General features: G+C 43.5%; 1 protein-coding gene across 12 annotated transcripts in view; it reads left to right on the top strand.

Moving 5' to 3' along the window:
• Positions 1-20468, top strand: part of Sipa1l1 (signal induced proliferation associated 1 like 1) — a 290762-nt gene that overhangs the window by 127574 nt on the left and 142720 nt on the right. For 10 of the 12 annotated variants that reach the window (XM_021653798.2, XM_021653855.2, XM_021653864.2 and 7 more), the window contains one exon: positions 8816-8876. The exons of the other annotated variants lie outside the window; for them this stretch is intronic. The gene's annotated coding sequence lies outside the window, so the exon portion shown is untranslated. The remainder of the gene's footprint in view (positions 1-8815; positions 8877-20468) is intronic. 12 annotated transcript variants of the gene reach the window in all.

Raw genomic sequence — 20468 nt, forward strand, 5'->3', positions numbered from 1 at the left:
TCTCACTATGGATGGTTGTGAGCCACCATATGGTTGCCGGGAATTGAACTCAGGACCTTTGGAAGAGTAGACGGTGTTCTTAAGCTCTGAGCCATCTCCTCGGCCCCATGATCTTTATTTTCTTGTATGAATTTAGTCATTCTTGAATTACTTATTTCCTCATTTTTAATTTCTATGGAATGGTGGTATAGTCACTGTACATTGATTTATCTGTAGTTAAAGGTGGACCTAAAGGTTTAGTTCCTTCTTGTCAGGACTCTTCGCAAGGTAATATGTATTGGCCCTTGATTGCTGAGGTACAGAGCTTGGGCAGGCCAGGTTGGGTGCACTGGATTTTCCATAATGCAGGCTTCCCTGTCTTCTAAGTGAAGCTGTCAGCTAAAGCTAAACTCACTCTCAAGTCATCTGAATATTGTTCAGCTTCTCTAATCCCAAGGGTTCCTGTCATCCCCACTAAGGGCTAACACCACAGGCGTCTCTGAGACAGAGGACTATCATAGTCATCACTGTCGCCCAGCGCCTGCTGTGAGTGGTACCTCCTCTGAGTTCACCAGGGAAATATGTTTGAAGGTTCCTCCTCCCATATGCGGTCACTGGTCTCAGCCACACTGCGTTTTGTCTTCAGCAGTGCCCATGTACTCTCTCAGAATTTTCTAACACCAGAGTTTCTAGCTCAGTTCAAGAGTATTAAAGATCTTTGTGCCTGTTGATTCAATGACTGGTAGCTGCACAACTGTTTGTGTTTAGAATGGGTCTGGCTAGGAGTCAACTGTGTGGCTTTGTGGGGTTGAATTGTTAAACCGCTGTTGCCAGCGGTTTAGCCACACCTGGTTTATGAAGCCTCCTCCTCTGAAAGAATCCCTGGGAGATGGGTTCTTCGCTGTTGCACACATAAAGATGTGGAGCGAAGGCTTCCCTCCCTCTGCCCGGCATCCTGTCATGTCTTCCATTTGGCTTTTTCTCAGTTGTTCCCTTTGTAACAAACCGTAATTGCAGGTAATTGCTTCCTTGAGTTCAGTGAGCCATCCTAAGAAATTACTAAACCCTAGGAGGGAATGTGGAGACCTAGTTTACATAACCCCTGTCACAAGTACAGAGAACTGGCCTCATGGTTGGCTTCTGAAATGGGAGTGGTGTTGTTATGACATCTAAGCCAACGGCAGATGCACAGTAGGAACATTGAATTAATTATGGGATTGGTATCCAGTGGGATCAAGGCTTATGGAGTTGGTTGGTGGAGGAAAACCCTCACACATAGAGTGCTGGAATTAGTTGGGGTGTGAGAAGATGAAAAGTTTTTCATCAGTCAAGGTACATTAGAAAAACAGAACCTGTAGTTACATGCTTGAGAGATAGTATTTGTGTAGAAATGTATATGCATGCATATAGAGAGATTAAGATCATATTACTGATTGGAAGAATTGCAGTAGGTGTTTGGGGTGGTTAGTAGCAGAGACTAGCCATGCAGGTAGGCCATGCTGCAAACGCGAGGCAGGACTTCCTTGCCCTTCGCGGGCCTTTTTGGCCTTTTAGCAGATTGAATTGGAGGAGGGCCAGCCACATAACTCACTGTTGTTGGCATTAACCACATCTAAAGCACCTTCATCCTGACAGGTGGATGAGTGGGGTTTGTCCTCGTCTGTGTGCTGTCCTTGGAAACCCAAGGACATCACATATGCCAAAGACTGAGTTATGTCCCCAAATTCTAGATTAGTGTTTGGCCAAGTAATGAAATACTTAGATCATACTGATTCCAGCCCTAATCTGGGTAGAAAGACACTATGTGATTGGTTAGGAAGTCTGTGATGCTGATCTTGAGGTGCTGACACCCTCAGTCAACCTGTCAATTGTTCGTGCTCCAGGGAAACTCTAGCACCTGTTGTGCTTTGCTGACTGGAGAACATACACAGCGCTGCTAACCAGCTTTCCTGAGAGATGCCCCCTTTAAGTAAATAGGACAGTTAGGATTTGAGCCTGTTTCCTCGTGCTTATTTTTAGTGAGGGGTTCGTATATTGGCTGGATTTCAAGTTTTTCATAAAGAACCTGATTATTTAGAATTCATGCCAAATGCACAGTTGTTACTGTAGAGAGGAAAGCAAACATTGCTTGTGATTTATTCATGTGTTCTGAGAGCAGAATGGAGAATTCCTATCCCAAATCATATTAATAAATTCAGTGACTGTTTGGCTGATACTTGCTGTGTACCCTTGAGGATTGAACTAATGGTTTGCCAAAGCATCCATCTAGTGTACTCCGTAACAGTTTATTTCTTCTGTTGCCCTGAATAATTGCCTCTTCCATAAGCAAAGCTCTCACTTCTACTTAACAGTGAAAATCTTGTCTCTGGCCCGTGAAGTTGCACTTTTCCAATCACTGCTGTTAGTTAGAAGGCAAACAAGATGAATTAGGAGTGAATCAGCCTGGCTGCCCCTGCTGTCCCTTTGCAGTGCTCATCTGCCTTAGAATTCTGTACCTGCTGTCACATGTGTAAAATACAGCCCATAATCTGAATTCTGAACACCATTGTAGTCATTTAAGCCGTAAAAAAATACTAACTTTTGATGCCAAACTGAAATATGTGGCTCATAATTCTTTCAGATTACTAGCATCTGTTCACTGTAAAGGGTCCAAGAAACCCTTTAGGGTGACTTCTTGGCTGCTGAGTGTGTGAACCTAGTCTAGTGGTGGCCAGGCTCCTGTACCTGTTAGACCTTGTGCCTCACGGGAAGACAGCTAGGCTCCGATCATACCAGACAGATCACCTTTGAGGTTGGTAAACTTACTACACGAAGGAGTTCTCTCGCGATGTCTCCTTCACTGTGTCTAACAGTGAACCGTAAAGCTGAATGTCCACAAAGGTCACTGTGGTTCCTCGGAGCTGAGCTTCTGTCCTTCTCTTTGAAGAGAGCCTGTTTACAGGAGCCTGGCAGAGTGAGAGTGTTCTCACGGCTCTGTCCCGGTGACTGCCTCTTTGTGCTCCAGAGCACTGGAGCATCTCGTTGTTGTACGTCTTTGCATCACCCTCATCTGGATAGAATTAAGTCAAGTGATAGGTGTATGAAGGTTCTATCTCTGGTTGTCCGGTCGCTTGCTTTTTGGTTTATTTGGGTTTTGTGTGTTTGGTTTTGGTGGTGCTGTAGCTTGAAGCCAGGTTTTTGGGAATAGGAGGCAAAATCCCCCCACCCCTTCTGGTGTCTCCAGTTGTTAAACTTGCTATCGCTTCCTGGTTTTCCTTTCCTTTACAGCTTCTGTATTTCTGTCCAATCATTTACCTCTTCTGCATGTTCAGGAGTTTCACACGCAGTTACTCATCTTGTTAATGTGATCAGTTGTTGCTTATGACTTGCTGTTTTTATCATGCCACCTTAAACAATTCCTGTATTGTAATAACATTGAGAGAACTTAATATTAGTGCTTGTGGTCTTTCTGTTTTGTATTGTTTGCCTTTTATGAAGCTGAAGATTACCTTTTATTATCTAACAAAAGTTGTTTTTTAAAGATGTATTTATTATGTGTATAATGTTTTGCCTGCATATTGACTGAAGGCCAGAAGAGGGCACCATATCTCATTATAGATGGTTGTGAGCTACCATGTGGTTGCTGGGAATCAAACTCAGGACCTTTGGAAGAACAGACAGGGCTCTTAACCTTTGAGCCATCTCTCCAGCCCCTAACAACCCTAACAAAATTTTTATAATCTTGCCATTCACATGAAAGTTAGGTTAAATTGGGGCTTATTTTTAGATAAAAGGTGGAATGGAAATTCAGTGCAATAGTCACACAGATGAATAGATGTGTGTAAGTAGCATTATGAAATAATTCAGTTTCTGCATTAATGTGACATCCTTGCTGTGTGGTAATAGTTGAGGGGGAAGACTGAAGTCCTTCTGACTTTATTATGGAGAACTGGCAGTCTTCTTGGTCTTTTCTTTGTAATGTAAGATTTAGGCATAGCTTGTTGAGTTTCTAAAAACAGCTGTAGTTATGAGAGACAGACAGATAATAAAGATAATGGATGATAGGTGATAAATTGATAGGTAGCATATAAATATAAATGCGTGGGGAAGCACAGATGCATGCATGGCCCTCTCTTCATCCAGTGAGAATGCCGACAAGTATACATTAGCAACCACGGCCCCACACATCTGAATTTTTATTTGTAAATGCCATTCTTGGAGAAAGGAACCATTTTGGAGAAATGAGTACTGTTCGGGTAGGAAAGTACAGACAAAGACTTTGAACCATCTGATTTCAGGAATTAAGGGCTTGATTCGAAAATGATAGAGTTGCAAATGACCTGTGGGCTATCTTGAAGTTCTTACTGTTCAATTCCAGACAGATTGGGCTACCATATAAGTTATGGCAATAGCTGATAGCAGTAAAAATAGCAGCAGTGAAGAGTTAAAAACTGAATACATGATGATGTGACTGTAAGAGCAGATGGTGGCACTGGCTGAAAGCAGGTGATGCTCTTTCCTTTTCTTGTTGCTGATGTTCTGTTGTATGGAACTTTTTAATTATCCTCCTGATGTGGGCACACATTACGGTGGGTTCTAGTTTTCGGCTTCCGGGGTCACACTGTGCTGAAGTTTCTCTTCGTGTTTTTGGGAGGCACATTGCTTTTTCCTACCAACTGCTATGATCATGGCTCCGGCGCCTGTATTGAAAGGTGGATTAACGAGAGAAAGACATGCAGGTATTATACTTAATAGAAATTTTATGTGTCCCTGGCTCCTTCAGAAGAAACAGGTCAAAGGAAATGGGATGTGGTCATAGTACTGCTGGTGTGGCCTACTTAGCCAGCTTCTTCAGATCTTAATGTTTTGTCTTTCTGGAGCTGGGCGCATTCCTTAAGGCATAGGAGGACGCCCTTCAGTGAAGGTCTCCTATTGCAGCAGGCCTGCTGTAGGGAAGGGTGGCAGATGGCCAGAGTCCCCTTGCTTCTACAGTTTGAGTCGATGTCCTGGGACTTCATTCTTCTGGTTGTAGCCTCTGGGGCATTCCACATTCTTGCTGGTGTCAGTTGTGCAGTGGAGCGATCAGATCCATTCCCATCTGGGCATTTTGGCATATCTCTTCATTCCTCTCTTGATGAATTCCACTGGAATGAATGTGTTTTGTACCATGGGGTCTGTGGTCTGTGGTCCCTGGCTTCTGCATAATCTCTGCTTCTCCTAATCATTTGCTTGCCACTCAGGAAATTACAGTATTGGATTAAAGGTTATGGTAAATGCATTATCACACTTAATGATGAAATGAACCCAAGATACAGGAACTGTTGAAAGCTGGCAGGCCTAGTGGTCACAACTAGTCAGGTTTGTTTCTTACTTGAAAAGTCGAAAATTTCTGCCCCCATCAAGATTGGGAGAAACTGTGGTACTGGAAGTATGTTTGCTTCAGTCCTTTAAAAGCCTTACAACCTTTAACGTAGTCAGTGCTTTCAGCCACAAGTCAAGATCAGTGACCTTGCAGCCATCTTTCCCAACTGCTAATGCTGCTTTGGACTGTGTGCGGCTTTCAGCAGACAATATTAAAGTACAGGGCCTTATTTCAGTGGCTCTTTGCTTTTTCACCTGCTACTCTCCTTTCTCCTCTCTATGGCATTCACCTTCTGCTGTCCCTGTGTCTGTGTGATCGTCACTCATTCTCCAAGTCTGGGTGCAGCTGGCAAGAAGGCTTGTTTCTGTTCAGATGCTGCTGGGACACAGGCTTCGCTCTACAACTTGTGAGGGCCACAGACTACATCCTCCCAGGATAACAAATGCTCTGTCTTCTGTCCAAAATGAAGACAGGTGAATCAGAAACAGACACCAAAGTTTTCCTATCAAACATAACTGTGCTGATAGCCCTGAGTTAAGAGAACCTTGTTAGCCCCGGCCCCAGCCTTGCCTGTTTGGAACACAGAGAGGAATCATGGCAGTCCTTGAGTCTGGGTTCCTGTGTGAGCCTACCGGGGAGACATGATGCTCATCAGCCTTGCCTTGCTCCGGTCCACCGCCTCCCTCCTTGCTCTATAGCAGACAAGAGTTCACTGTATAAGTTGGCTATCTGTGTTTGTCAATAAGATTTTATTGGAATATACAAACTCATGGTCTATGCCTGCTTTTGTACTTCAGAGGTGGGCTCAATAGATATGACTGGACAGAGACCTTCTGGCCAGCGAATCATAAACTACTGTCTAGGCATTCACAGAGATGTTTGATTGATCCCTCCTGTATACCACTCCGCGATGTGCCCCTTTATGCTTTGTTATTAGGTTCTGCCTCTTAGTGTTCCTTTTAGTGTTCTTAGAGTTTTGTGGGGACCTCTGTGTGTGTGCATTCCTAGCAGACAGGGAGACTGGGTGTATTTGTAGTCTGCATTGTTAAATACACAGTTTTCCAGTTTTCACATACCAGCAATGCATGAGAATTAAGTTGTTTACATCCTAAATGTCTTTTGATGCAAATACAGCTCTTACCTCAAAGGAAGAGAGGGTTAGTTTATTCTTGAGTCAAATAACAATGTCTGTGGCTTAGGACCACAGGTTCAGGTGGCCTCAAGAAATTGGCCATGTGTGGTAACAGTTTCATGGGGTTTTACGGAATAAAAGAAAGGAATAAATCAAGCCACTTTTCAAATACATTGATGGAGAGTTCAGGTAAGTAGGTTACAGCAGAGGGTAAGTCTTATAAGGCTCAGATGCTCACTGATGACATTCTTAGTTTGGGGCTGATGAGACCTGCTAGCCTCTTGATACATTCCAGTTTCCACTGATAGTCAAACTGGTGTTCAGACAGGCAGAGGTGGACAAGAAATAGGTGGCCACTGAGGAGACCAAAGGCAGCTTGAGCGATTCAGCCTTGAATCTGTAACATCACAACCCTCCTACCAATTTCGTGAAAGCTTTACCACGGACGTGGCTCTTTCTTCTGGGAATTTCATCTCCTATATAATATGGTCTGAGTTTTATATTTTAGCCATTGTAGCCAGCGCCTATACTTTGTTAGTGGGACATGATGCCATAGCAATTTTACATGCGTTGTGATAGTGATGAATGAGGCTCAGTGTGTTTCCAGATGTATACCGGCTATTTTGATTTGGTTGCCTGTCTTTTTGTTGCCGGTCTTATTTGTGGCCATTCTTCATGTATTTGGAATGTCTTTGGTGGTGGATAAATGTGTTGTTAATGTCATATTCTGTTTTGGGGCTTCCAGCTTCCCTCTCACAGCCCTGCAGACTTTGTAAACAAACCATTAGTAATGCAGCAAGACACCATAGTCAAGAGCAGAGAGAAGTGAATGCACCTAATCGACCTGCTTCTCTCTTTTAGCCTTTTCTCGTATCTTCTGTGGTTCAGAGCTCCCAGATCAGGGACCTGTGTTGCCCACAATGGTCTGAGTTAAACAGTCAAGGCAATCCCCCACAGACATGCCCACAAGCCAGTCTGATCTAAACAGTTGCTCAATTCAAACTTTCTTTGCAGGTAATTCTATGTTTTGGCAAGTTGACATTTAAAACTAACCATCATAAGGCCCTTTTAATTTAGAGTGTGATTTGTTATTGTGTTTTATGCTCTTATTAATGTTCTCTGTGTTTGTGGCAGTGTTACCTATCATGGCCTCTAACTACTCAGCCTTCCAAATTTCTAGGACATGTCACCAACATGGTCTCCTGCTATACTGTTATTGAGATATCCAGGCTGCACAAGACAACACTTTATATATATTTGTTGTTGTTTGTTTCCAGACTGAGATTCTCTGTGTAGCCTTAGACTCGCTTTGTAGACTAGGCTGGCCTTGAACTCACAGAGATCTTCCTGCCTCTACCTCCCTGAGTGCTGGGATTGCAGGTGTGTACCACCATGCCTGGACTGACACTTTTCATATTTTCATTTGTGAATATTAAAATTCATTCCAGTGTCAAAGACTCTTTTTTGAAGCAGATGTGTGCACCTTTTTTTCCCCCTGCTCAGGACTGTTTCCTTAAATCCTTGCGTTTCGAGATTTAGAAATCAAAGCTGATTTACCCAGGTTTATGAGGCTTTAGGAATAGGTTAATTGAGTGTTGTAGAGGTCAGGCTAACATGCTTCTTACCTTCTTATGTTCTCTTTTAAAGCTACACACTCTTTGAGGTCCATTTAATATTTTTCCCTTTTTGTTTTAGAAATCCAGAGCAATATTACTCAGTTGAAAGGCGTTGCTTATTTTGCTTTTTGAAAGTTTCGATCTGGGGCTGGAGAAACCCCTGAGCAGTTAAGAGCCCTCTGCTCTTGCAGAGAGCCCATCTGTTCCCAGGCCCACATCAGTCACAGACCCTGCAACTCCTGCAACTCCAGCTTCAGCGGATCCAGAGCCCCTTACTAGCCTCCACAGGCACCCACCACATGTACTTAACACAGACATGTTCACATAAATGAGAATAATGTTGAAAAAAATGGAAGTCTAAGCTGGGCTTGGTAGCACACACCTTTAATTCCAGCATTTCAGAGGCAGAGAAGGATATTTATGAGTTTGAGGCCAGCCTGTTCTACATAGGGAGTTCCAGGACAGTCAGGATAATAGAGAGAGATACTGTCTCAAAACAAAACAAAACAAAATAAAATAAAACAAAAAACCAAAACAATAACAACAAAAGCTGGATCTACAGCTGACACCGATGACCATAGAAATATTTATAATACTCTAGTATTGTAGACGCCTCCACCTCTTGCCTAATGTATGCTACTTCCTTCAGGATGGCTAGCCTGTGCATTTCAAAGATGATTATGTGAGCGTTGTGGTCTTAGTGGCATTTCTTTTGCTCTGACAGAGCTTCTCTTCTTTGTTCGGCAGGTTGTGTGTGGTTAGTGCGGGTGCTGCTGTCTTAAGTCTGTGGCCATGGCGCCAGAACACAGTAAGTAGCTGGGCCATGCTTAGCGCTGCAAAGTGCTGGCTCCCTGTGTTTGAATCTCTTTCTGGGGATGGAAACCCCAGGATGCATGCGTGCAAGTGGACCATTGGTTAGTTACACCCCAGCATGTATGTTTTAAGTTTCTCATTGCACGGAATAAAATATAAAAGTAAGAGAAACCCTTACTTCCCCCTTTCAAAGGGCAGTTCACTTCATCTTCTGGGGTTTTATTTTATTTTTATTTTTTAGTTTTATATACAAATACTTTATGCTACTCGTTTCTTTCATGTTCTGTACACACAGTATTCGTCTGGACTACTTCCTGTAATAGCTAGCAGTGTGGTCATTAGGTCGATAGTAATTTCACACATGCCGTCTATTTTTATTCTCTGTGCTATGGGTCTGAGAAACTGACTGCAGCTGGAGGGTGGGCCTGGTGAGCTGTAGTCCCAAACTGCCTGTCCTCAGCTGGTTTGCCAGCTCTGGCTCCATCGTCCAGTCGGGGCAATGCTTGGCTGGGCGGGATGGCCTCAGGCAGCCCTGTGCTCCTGTTCCAGCTGTGAGACCCTGCGGCAGGTGTGCCGGGAGCTGCCGGCAGCGGTTTCGGAAGCCTCTGCATGTCGCTGTGCTGTTCGCTGTGCTGCTGTGAGGTCTGAGTGGCTTCAGACTGCTGACTCTCAGCCTGAGCAAGAAGGCCACACAGGGTGGAAGACAGAGTCCAGAATCCAGAATCTAGGGCAACCAGCCCTGAAGCCTGTCCCTTCTCGGGACATCCAGTATTTGAGCCAAGCCATTTCCTTTATGTTAAAGCCAGTTTGAGTTAGGAGCCAAAACATCCGAATGATTCACTTAATCCCCATTTTATTTTTAGTAATCCATTAGTTTCCCCCAGGGAATGTGGGAGTAATTGCAAAGCAAGGCAAAATAATACCATTAAATTAAACTGGCGCGGTGGTGACTGGCATCCTCTTGGCTCTCAGCGGGAGTTAGCTGTAGTGAGTTAGTTTTCAAAAATGTGAGGATAAAGACAGCACTTTCAGATTCTCTCCTTTTCGTTTTCACCCAGAAGCTTCTACCTCTTACTCAGCTGGCGGATGGTAGGAAGGGTCTTGGGCCGCAGGCACGAGCCATGTTCTTGAGAAACCATGTCTGCAGGCTGTATGGGCCTGTTCTGTTTTTCTTTAGAACACATTACACTTATGTTCTCAACACTTGTTTTTTTTTTTTTTTAAATTTAATATGGATGTTTCAGATTAAAAAATTGTGTGTGGGTTGAAGAGCATAACAGATAACCCATTCATCCCTTCTGTAGTACATCAGAATTTTGTCAGTCATATCAAGCAGTTAAAAACCTGTACTCCCTTTCTCTGGCCCCAGGGAACCCCTGCTCTGCTTTTGCTCATTATTCCCATCTGTTTGTACTTTTATCACGTACGTATCACATGCTTTTCATATGCTTTTGTTTTCTGTTGAGATGGGTCTTCTGTGTCTGAGGCTGGCCTTGAACTTGCCTTGTAGTTGAGGCTGGCCTTGAACCCCTCATTCCTGCCTTCACCTCCCACGGGGATTGCATCTGTGTTCTACCATGTTTGACTTGTGTGCTTTTTAACTTCCAAAAAATGCAGACATCACACACTGTACAGTCATGAGGAGATTTAGAAGGGATGAAGGGCACTGCAAAGCAGTGGTTTTGGTCATGGACAATGTCGAAGATGTGTTAGTGGGCGTCCCAGCGTGTTAAAACACTTCAGCCACCAAATGGCCAGTGAGTCTGCATCAACGTGGGGGCTCTCCACAGCTCTTTCCTGGGCTGCGTGGTCTGCTGCCCTGAATCCTGTGCAGGTTTGGAGTCCCTCAGGGTGTTGTCAACCATGAGCTGCCTCCTTCAGGAGTCTTCATCCTGTGGTCAGGACACAGGCTTTGGGCAAACTTCATCTGTACATTTTTCTGCACTGAACCAGTAGCTAGTGACCTACGAAACTTCCTTCTGGGCCTTCTAAACTGACCAATTTGTCATTCTACTGCTATATATTTGTAGCAGTGGTTACAGAAGAGACATCTCCTCCATATTGACTGCAGCAGTCCTCTGAAACAGTACCGTGTCACCGGGAGCCTCCTCAGGAAGCTTAGTCATGCTCTGTTTCCTTGTGACCCAGCGTTGGGTCTTAGAGACCCTATTGTATCATTCTTTCTTTTGTTTTTTGTTTGTTTTTGTTTGTAATTTTGTGGAATTAGTAATTGATTCACATAATTATTAAGGCATATGGAAAAGGAATTAGTCTATTAATATTAACTATTGCTGGTTATTAATATGGCAGCAGTTATTCCTTAACCACTATTTTAAAAATAAAAGATCAAACAGAGACCTGAACAGAGACCTGTTTAATTTATTATAAGCCTTAAAACTCCGGAGCTGGACAGATAGTAACCTCTAAGCCATCTTGTCTATTTCCCAGCCAAAATCCTCATAAATACTTGCACATGTTCCATTTGGGCTGCTTCTGCTCCATCATGCCAGGTCTCAGTGCAAGCTGCTCTGGGCCTTGTTTCCTGGTTCACACTAACCTACAGCAGTCTGCTCCTTTCTTTCTTCTTCCTCCCTTCCCCCTCAGGGTTCTTCGGTGAGACCAAGCCTGGGAAGCTCAGCTTTACATGTTCTCTTCTGCCCAGCCCAGGCTGTAGGTAACTTTGGTAGCCAATCAGGGATAATTTTGGAGGCAAGGTTCACACAACAAGTCATTTTGGATACATGAGAATTTGCTCATAGCAGTAAGGATCTTGGGGGGCAAGCAGTTAACATTTGAATACCCAGTAAGTCCAAATCAACACAACATGTCTAAGTGTTTTGTCTATCCACAAGTGTGTTTGGTGCCCACAGAAGCCAGAAGAGGGTATCAGATCCCCTGGAACTGGAATTACAGCCAATGGGTCCTAGGAACTGAACCTAGTTGTTTTGCAAGAGTAGCCAGTGCTCTTAAACTTCAAACCATCTCTCTATCTCCCTGTCATAGCATTCTTGACATTGTTTCCTGCTGTTGGGCGATTTCTGGCACTCTGTGATTGGGAAAGTTGTCTTTTTAATTAAATTTTTATTTTCTTTATTAATTACAGTTTATTACTTTGTATCCCAGCTGCAGCTTCCTCCCTCATTCCTTCCCAATCCCACCCTTCCTCCCTCATCTCCTCCCTGTCCCTCTCTAAGACCACTGATAGGGGAGGTCCTCCTCCCCTTCCATCTGACCCTAGTTTATCAGGTCTCACCAGGACTGGCTGCAATGTCCACCTCTATGGCCTAGCTAGGCTGCTCCTCCCATGGGGGGAGGGGGAGGTCAAAGAGCTAGCCTCAGAGTTCATGCCAGAGACAGCTCCTGTTCCCCTTATTAGGGAAGCCACTTGGATACTGAGCTGCCATGGGCTACGTCCGAGCAGGGGTTCTTTGTTATATCCATGTATGGTCCTTGGTTGGAGAATCAGTCTCAGACAAGCCCCTGTGCCCAGATTTATTTGGTCCTTGTGGAGCTCCTGTTCTCTCCAGGTCTTACTAACTCTTGTACAACCACTTTGGAAATCAATCTGGAGCTTTCTCAGACAATTAGGAATACTGCTTCCTCAAGATCCAGCTATACCACTCTTAGGCATATATTCAAAATATGCTCAAGTAGACAAGGACATTTGTTCAACCATGTTTGTAGTAGCTTTATTCATAATAACCAGAACCTGGAAACAACCCAGGAGGAATGGACACAGAAATTGTGGTACATTTACACAATGGAATACTACTCAGCAATTAAAAACAAGGAAATCATGAAATTTGCAGGGTGGGACCTAGAAAAGATTATCCTGAGTGAGGTATCCCAGAAGCAGAAAGACACACACGGTATATACTCATAAATGGATACTAGACCTATAAGATAGGATAAACATACTAAAGTCTATACACCTAAAGAAGCTAAACAAGGAGGACCCAGGGTAAGATGATCAATTCTCACTTAGAAAGACAAATGCGATGAGCATTAGAAGTAGGAGAAAATGAGAAGCAGGATAGGAGCCTATCATGGGCCTCTGAAAGACTCTACCCAGCAGTGTATCAAAGCAGATGCTGAGACTCATGGCCAAACTTTGGGCAGAGTGCAGGGAATCTTATGAAAGAAGGGAAAGTTGTTTTGAGGAATAGAAACAGTGTAGCTGTCTATTTTTCATTCAGAAATCATTGTCATCTACTAGTACAGTGTCAAAGAAAGTCTTCTCAAGACAGGATTCTTTTATTTCATGGAGTCATTTTTTTATTTAAATGTTTAGCATTTGCTAAAAACCAAATTAAATTTTTTTCCCACCACACTTTTATCTACACAGGGAAAAAAATCAATGTCTTTTATTGAAATTAAATTGTGAGACTTTGTTTTTCATACATGTGCTCTGTTAGTAATCAAGTAGGTTCTTATTTTTTTTTTCTTCTGACTGTAACTACTCCCACTACTGTCCTGGACTCAGAATCATTTTGTGTTTGTGTGTGTGTGTGTGTGTGTGTGTGTGAAAGAGAGAGAGAGAGAGAGAGAGAGAGAGAGAGAGAACTGGCCTGTACATGCCTGTGTGAGCAGGCACATGTGAAAAGGCTGGAGGCTAATTAAGGTTGGATATCCTCTACCATCCCCATCTTTTTTGTGTGGGGGTGGATTTAGACAGGCTATTTCTACTACGTACTCTGGCTGCCCTGGAACTCTTTGTAGACTTGGCTGCTCTTGAACTCACAGAGATCTCCCTGCCTTTGCCTTTTGAGTGCTGGGATTACAGTGTGTGCTATGCCTGTCCCCATGTTATGTCTTGAGCTGGGCATTCTGACTGACTCCAGAACTTGCCATTTCAGTTAGACTTACTGATCTAGCATGCCCTCAGATCCTCATGATACCGTCACACCAGGCTTTTAGGTGAGTTCTAGAATCTGAACTCAGACCATCATGTTTACATAACAAGCACTTTACCTTTTGAGCTATCTCTGAAGCCTCAGACCCATAGTCTTATATTTAAAAGTTGCTTTTTTGCTTTGTAGACCAGGCTGGTGTTGACTGTCAGTTCGGGACAGCCAAGGCTACACAGAGAAATCCTGTCTCAAAAAAACAAAACAAAACAAAACAAAACAAAAAAACCCAATAAACAAACAAACAAACAAACAAACAAATAAATAAAAGTTGCTTTTCAGCCAGATGTAGTGCGATGTGTATGCAATCCCAGTACTCTGTAGGCTAAAGCACGACAATCATATACTTGAAGCCAACTTCACCTACATAATGAGTTGGTGTTTCTAAGAAACAAAATGGTCGCCTGTGTTAGATTTGCTATATACAACATGGTAATAGTACTCAATCCAGGAAGCTTGTAAGAAAGTGCACTAAATCTTAAGAATTTGGTGGCAACTTAATATGTTCAGTATATTATAGGCAGAACATAGTAGACCACACTTTTAATACTAGTCCTTTTGTTAAAGTTATTTTTATAAAATTGTGTTTGTTTCTCAGTTTCTCTCTTAACCCAGGTATCACCCAAATAATAAAGACTCTATTATATTTGTTTAACAAGCTTCATGGCACAATGACTGAGCAGTAATTATTTTTAACCCTCAAGGCTAGTCTTGCTTTCCAGCGTAAACTCCTGAGGTACTCGGACTTTATGGCATTTTCTATTCCAGCTCTTTTCTGCTGATCTCTCCTGGACCTCTGCCCATGGCTGAATTCCCCTACTCCTATAACTCCTCCTCCTCTACCTGGACTACCTGGCAGGAAGTCCAGCCCTTTTCTTTCCCCTCTTAGTGATTGGATGTAAGCTGCTTTATTGGTGTATAGGTGACAATTCAGCAGCAGTGTTTATACAACTTAGACAGGAGATTCTTAGAACAAGGATTGCAACCAGGTATGGGGAGTATAGAAATCAGCATTTGAATTACACGATAACCTTATACCTATACCTTTTGAGAAGCAGAGGCAGGTAGATCTCTAATTTTGAAGCCAGCCTGGTTTACATAGTGAGTTACAGAATCTAGTAGACTCAGTCTGAAACAAACACACATTTATGCACACATATGTACATATAAAATATGGGTGTTGTTCTGGATGTTTGACCCAAGCAATTTAAGTCCTAAGCCTATAATAAGCCTTATGGCTATTTTCCTGTTTAAATGACTTTGCTGCTGTTTGGTCTTCAAGGAAAACTCACTAAATTCTTTGCTACAGACAGTTCTGTATACTGCTGTTTCCTATAGAATTGTGTCTTCTCTTAACCTGTGTGGGGACTTGTTGGCTTGGTTTCTCTCCCTTCCTCAGCATGATGCAGTCACTGGCCTTTGTGGGCATGGACAGGAGGCTGACTAGCCTCTGCAGCGGCTCAGGTCTGTACTCAGACCCTGCCCCCTGCCCCCTTGATGGCTGGAAAGCACTGGCGATAGCCCAGTCAGTCTGGGAAGTAATACAGGAATCATCTAAAGCAGTACAGATCATCTTGAATGTTTTCTAGCGTCTGTTCTGAGGCTGAGGTAATTAGAAAAGGAGGCTTGGTCTGACCTTGAAGGGTTAGGGCAGGTTGACTGTGCATGGGTGAAAAGCAGAGGAATGTTTGTGCTTGCTTATGGGGGTTTTGCTTTCCAGGTCTTTTCTAGAAGGCTGGTCTAGTTTGCACCTTCTAAGTGAGGAAGTGGGAACTGTTGCCAGCCTCCCACACTGTATTCAGCGCCCACTGTTGCCTTCCTGGAAGAGAACTGCCAGTCCTGGCTGTGGCCTGATCCTCACAGGACCACTGAGGCTGCAGCAAACCTGGGCACTGCAGTGTCTGATTTGCTTCCTTTTAACTCTCACCCCCAATCTTTCAGTTAGGACGGAAGCTTGGTAATTTTCCTTTCTTGGAGTGATGTTCCCAGTGACTTGCTAGGAACAAAATGATTGAAAAATCATGTTTTGTGCTCATCACTCAAAGTAAATCTTTATTTTCCTAGTACTAATAATGTTGATATTTTAATTTACATTAAAAAGGTAAAATGTTTTCTTCACATCTTAATTTCGTTTAAAGCATGTTTAAAATAGTCATTGAAAGTTGAAGAGATTTGTAAGTCACTCAAGGATGGAGATAAGTTGCGGCTTTCTCATCGTTGGTTATTTTTCTCAGGTTTCTCTGAGGTTATGGGAGTTTTCCCCAGCTCTTCTTATCTGTTCAGTGCAAGCAGGCAAAAAGACCCCCTCACCTGTAATGTGAATTGACTCTAATGTGAACACATCTTTATTTTCCCCCTGGGATATATGTGGGTGGTCGTTTTGGCAGGAAGTAGAAGAAGGCGCTGGCTTGCCCTGTAGCTTGTTTCAGTATCGGATCCTATGTTTGGCGGTGCCTGTATTGAGTGCATGCAAGCTGGATTGGTCATCTTTGTCAGTTGGGCCTTTTTGTGAAACTTTGTCTTATTTATTTTACAGTTGTTGAAAATCAGATGTGTAAATTATAAGATTATTCATACACCTGCTGTAGTAAAAAGGGTTTGGGGGTGTTGCTAAGAAACTGGTTAGTGAATTGTTTTGCTAGTGAATTCTCTTGATGAAACTTGTTATTAGTTGAGATCTGCTTTTGCATAGAAACCTCAAAACCTTCAGATGAGGGATTTAGGCTGTGTTATAGGGTGCCTGTTCACTAAGAATTGTGGCCCTGGTTCTCACCCATGCTTGTTTAGTGTCCAGTTAACCTTGCAGTTATTCTCTTTCTGTGATTAGGAGCCCAGAGACTCTTCTGTAGTGCCACAAGCAAATCACTCAGCCACAGCACCCTAGGCTGCACGTCGTGCAGATAACTGGGCCATTCATTAGCTTAACCTTAGCTGGCAACTGGAGATACAGTGTTCGCCATTAGTGGTCATGTGGCATCACTTGATGCTTTCTAAGTCAACTTGAGTAAATTATTTCTCCCATGGTGAATGGCTCTTGCTAGTGTGTGCAGTGAGTGTAAGGATCAGGCACGGATTCTAACGTTTGGGGTAGGAAGACATGTATGGGGTTCTCTATTGATGATGTCTGACCTCCAGAAGCAAGTGCCTCCTCAGTCTTTCTGAATGAACAGTGACCCCCGGAATGGCTTACCACTTTCTTGTACCCTGTCTTTGTAATTAAGATAGGTAGGTGTGTAGAGTTAGGGGTCCTTCCTGGAATCTGGAAAGCCCTTTGAAGCCCTGGGTGTGCTGATTGCCTTGTCTGTTTTATCTGAATATTTGAGCCCATTGTATTACTGGGGTGTGGCTCCATTTAAAGATGATAAAGCCAGAGTGTAGCTATCTTCCCTGTATGTGAAATCTGGTTCTAAAGGCTCAGGCCTGGTGCTTCTTCTGTTCTTGTGATTAGTTCTTTAATTGCTTTGTTGTTGCTGGTTTGTTTTTGTGGTGTTTGTTTTGTGTATTTGTTTTTTGGTTTTGCTGTGTAGCCCAGGCTCGTGTCACATGTCTGGCACTCCTGAGTGCTAGCGTTACAGGCGTGGGCCGTTACATAGTTTCTTGCATTTTGATGATCATTTAGAACAGCATATTTTCTAGTGCATTTGTTCAAAGTATCAAGAATATCATAGTTAACAGTCTGATGGTAGCAGATTTTAGAATAGCTTTTGCATAAAGTGACAAATACTTGTGAGGTGTAGGAAATACAAAGAAACAGAAAAATAAGTGATAAAGAAAACACCCCCTGTATTTTTGTTGTCTTTTTTTTTTAGTGGCTTTGGGGCACATGGAGATGCTTTGTAATTAGCCCAGCGGTTCTGAGCTCCTGTGTGTGAGCATGGATGGCCTGATGGTCCAGCATTCCATAGATTTCTTCCAGTTAGCTTCTCTCAGCCAGGGCGGTAGTAGCTTAGGTAGAGGACCCAGCCCAACACTGTTCCTGTGCCAGGCACCATGGGTAGGCTCTTACTGTAGATGGGCTTTCCATGTAGACACTGTCTTCAGTTAGTCTCTCAGTCCTCAATCTAGTTCTGCCATTGGGCCATGCATTCCCATTTCCCCTTTCTTTGTTAAGAGTTTTGACCTCCTCCTCGGTGGAAGAGGGCAGTGCAACCAAACTGTAGCAGAGAATGAAGAGTGGATCGAACTGGGAAGAAGTTGGAAGAGTGTCCATTTAAGGGATTTGCCGGTGAAAACTGAAGCCTGCTCCTGCTTCTCCAGCTGTTCACACAGGCTGTCCTGTTTTCTGGTCAGGGTTTCAGGGTAGCTTTGAGCAGCAGCTAACTTGGCCTTTGGCCGGTTTCGTAGCTGGTTCTCATTTAACAGAAGGTTTGACTGAGTGGCTGTCTTGCTGGAAATAAGCCTGCCTTTAAAATAGTCTAATTTCCTGTCAGAATAATCCCTCTTTCGTTAATTCTGAAAGGAAACAATGAAATCAGTTGAACTTAAAAAAAAAAAAGAATCTTTCTTAATTTTCCACTGGGATTTCTATATTTTCCTAGAGAACAAGGACTGACTTTCTTTAAGTTTAAAGATGAGATGAAGGTCTCTCTAGTTCCCAGTGAAATGGTTTGTAACTACGTGCACTTTTCCCCCCTGTTTGGTCCTCCATGAACTAGTGGAATGAAGATTATATTCTGAAAACTTAGTGTACCCTTAGATATTCTTGGACTCTGTAGAGGTGGAATAGTTGCTTCAGGAATAATTCTTGGACTCTGTAACAGACACACCTGCCTAACCCTGTATACCTTGTTTCCTGTGAATCTCTGCTGCTGCTGGCCCTGCAGATGCACTCTGCCCCTTCCTGATGCCCCCTCAGGGTAGGTGCAGTTGGGAGAAGCTTGTTTGTGTGTCGTCTGATGTTATGCAGAAGGACAGAGCAGACCCACATCTTTCTGTTTCAGTACAGGGGTGGAGAGGAGGGAGGAGGGAAGAGACAGAAAATGAAGACTTTGACCTCTTGGGAACCAAGGGTCTTTCTCTTCAGACCTGTTGTGACTCACTGCAGCCCCATTGGGTTATTCTCTGGGCGAGCACAAGAGTTTACAAAGAGGTTCTAACTGTTATTTGGCTGTTTTCCCACCAGAGAAGAATGATGTCTTGATTTTGTTTGTTTGTTTGTTTGTTTGTTCCCTTTAAGAGCGGTAGCGCTGGGGCTAGAGAGATGGCTCAGAGGTTAAGAGCACTGACTGTTATTCCAAAGGTCCTGAGTTCTGTTCCCAGTCAATCACATGGTGGCTCACAACCATCTATAATGAGATCTGGTGTCCTCTTCTGGGGTGCAGGCATACATGCAGGCAGAATACTGTATACATAATGAATGAATAAATCTAAAAGAAAAAAAAAAGAACAGTGTCGCTTGTTTTCCCTGTTACCTGTGGAAAGCCATTTGCTGTGTTTGGAGGATGTCCCTCCACCACCTGCTGAGGGATGCTCCCCGGATAACAAATATGAAATGCTCTTTAGTAAACTGTCTGGTCTCGTAAGTGGGAGAGAGCACTGTCATGACATTGTTCTGTGCCGGAGGGGCCGGGGGTAGATAGTCCCTGTTTAGGTCCTGCCTTCTGAGAACCAGCTATTTTTGACAACATTTTCAGGGAATAGCTAGTGGGGTGTTTTTTGTTTTTTTTTTGTTTTTTTTTTTTTTTTTTGTTTTGTTTTGTTTTGTTTTTTTACTAAGCCAGCCGTAAAGTTCCTGGTCAGAAGAAAAATTACTACCTTTTGTAAAGGCTGTTTTGGAGTCTCTGTGTGACGTCTTATTCAGAGAGAAGATGGCTTCTCTGTAGATATACTCGCAGCCTTTGTTGAACTCTGTAGAATGCAACGTTCACCAGCTTAACTCTGATCTACTGGCTTTTCGGCATGTCCGCATGAGAGTGTCTATAGAGAGAGGAGTTGTGATCTAGACCACATGAAATGGGATTTATAGGGGGAATTAAAAGGGAAAGCATCACCTTACCAAAGAAACCAAGTGATAAAGGACAGGGTTGGGCTGCAAGAGAAGCCGTGCTCATCTGTGGGTGATTCCAGCAGCACCTGTGGGTAGATGGGTACTTCTTGCTTCAAGGTTCTGTCTGAGTGCCCATTGAAGGTGGTGCCCCCTCTGGTCTGGAAACAGACCTGAAATGTTCCCGCCTTGGCAGGGTGCCTCATCAGAAGCTCTGCCTTGCATTCCCTGGCAAGCCTGTGTTGCAGCAAACAGGGAGCGCCAAACATACCAGATCATGGAGACTTGACATTTTTTTGTGTCGAGCCATTTGCTCACAATGAAAGAACACATACTGCAACACTAATTGCTTGCCAGCAGCAGCTTGTTTGCCGGGGTATGAGAGACGGTCTCTGATGGTTGCCTGTGTGGTGGGCTGTGTGGTGGGGACTGTCGGTATGTATCGAGATACTGTGAAAGGCTCAGGCAAAGAAAAGTGTAGGGCCAGCAGGCTACCGCAGAGCTACAGCAATTGCTGAGAATAGTGTTGCACAGCAGGAAGTAAAAAGTAGTCAAGTATAACAGTACTAGCAGAGCTTCTGCCCTTGGCCTTGGAAGCAGTGTTTCCTCAGTGGGAAAGCACTCATGTGCTGGAGCAAGGGAAATGCTTAAATGATCATTGTGATCATTCATGTCAGGGTCACTGTGATCATAATTA

The sequence above is a fragment of the Meriones unguiculatus genome, chromosome 7, assembly GCF_030254825.1.
Source record: "Meriones unguiculatus strain TT.TT164.6M chromosome 7, Bangor_MerUng_6.1, whole genome shotgun sequence".
In the NCBI taxonomy this organism is placed as follows: Eukaryota; Metazoa; Chordata; class Mammalia; order Rodentia; family Muridae; genus Meriones; species Meriones unguiculatus.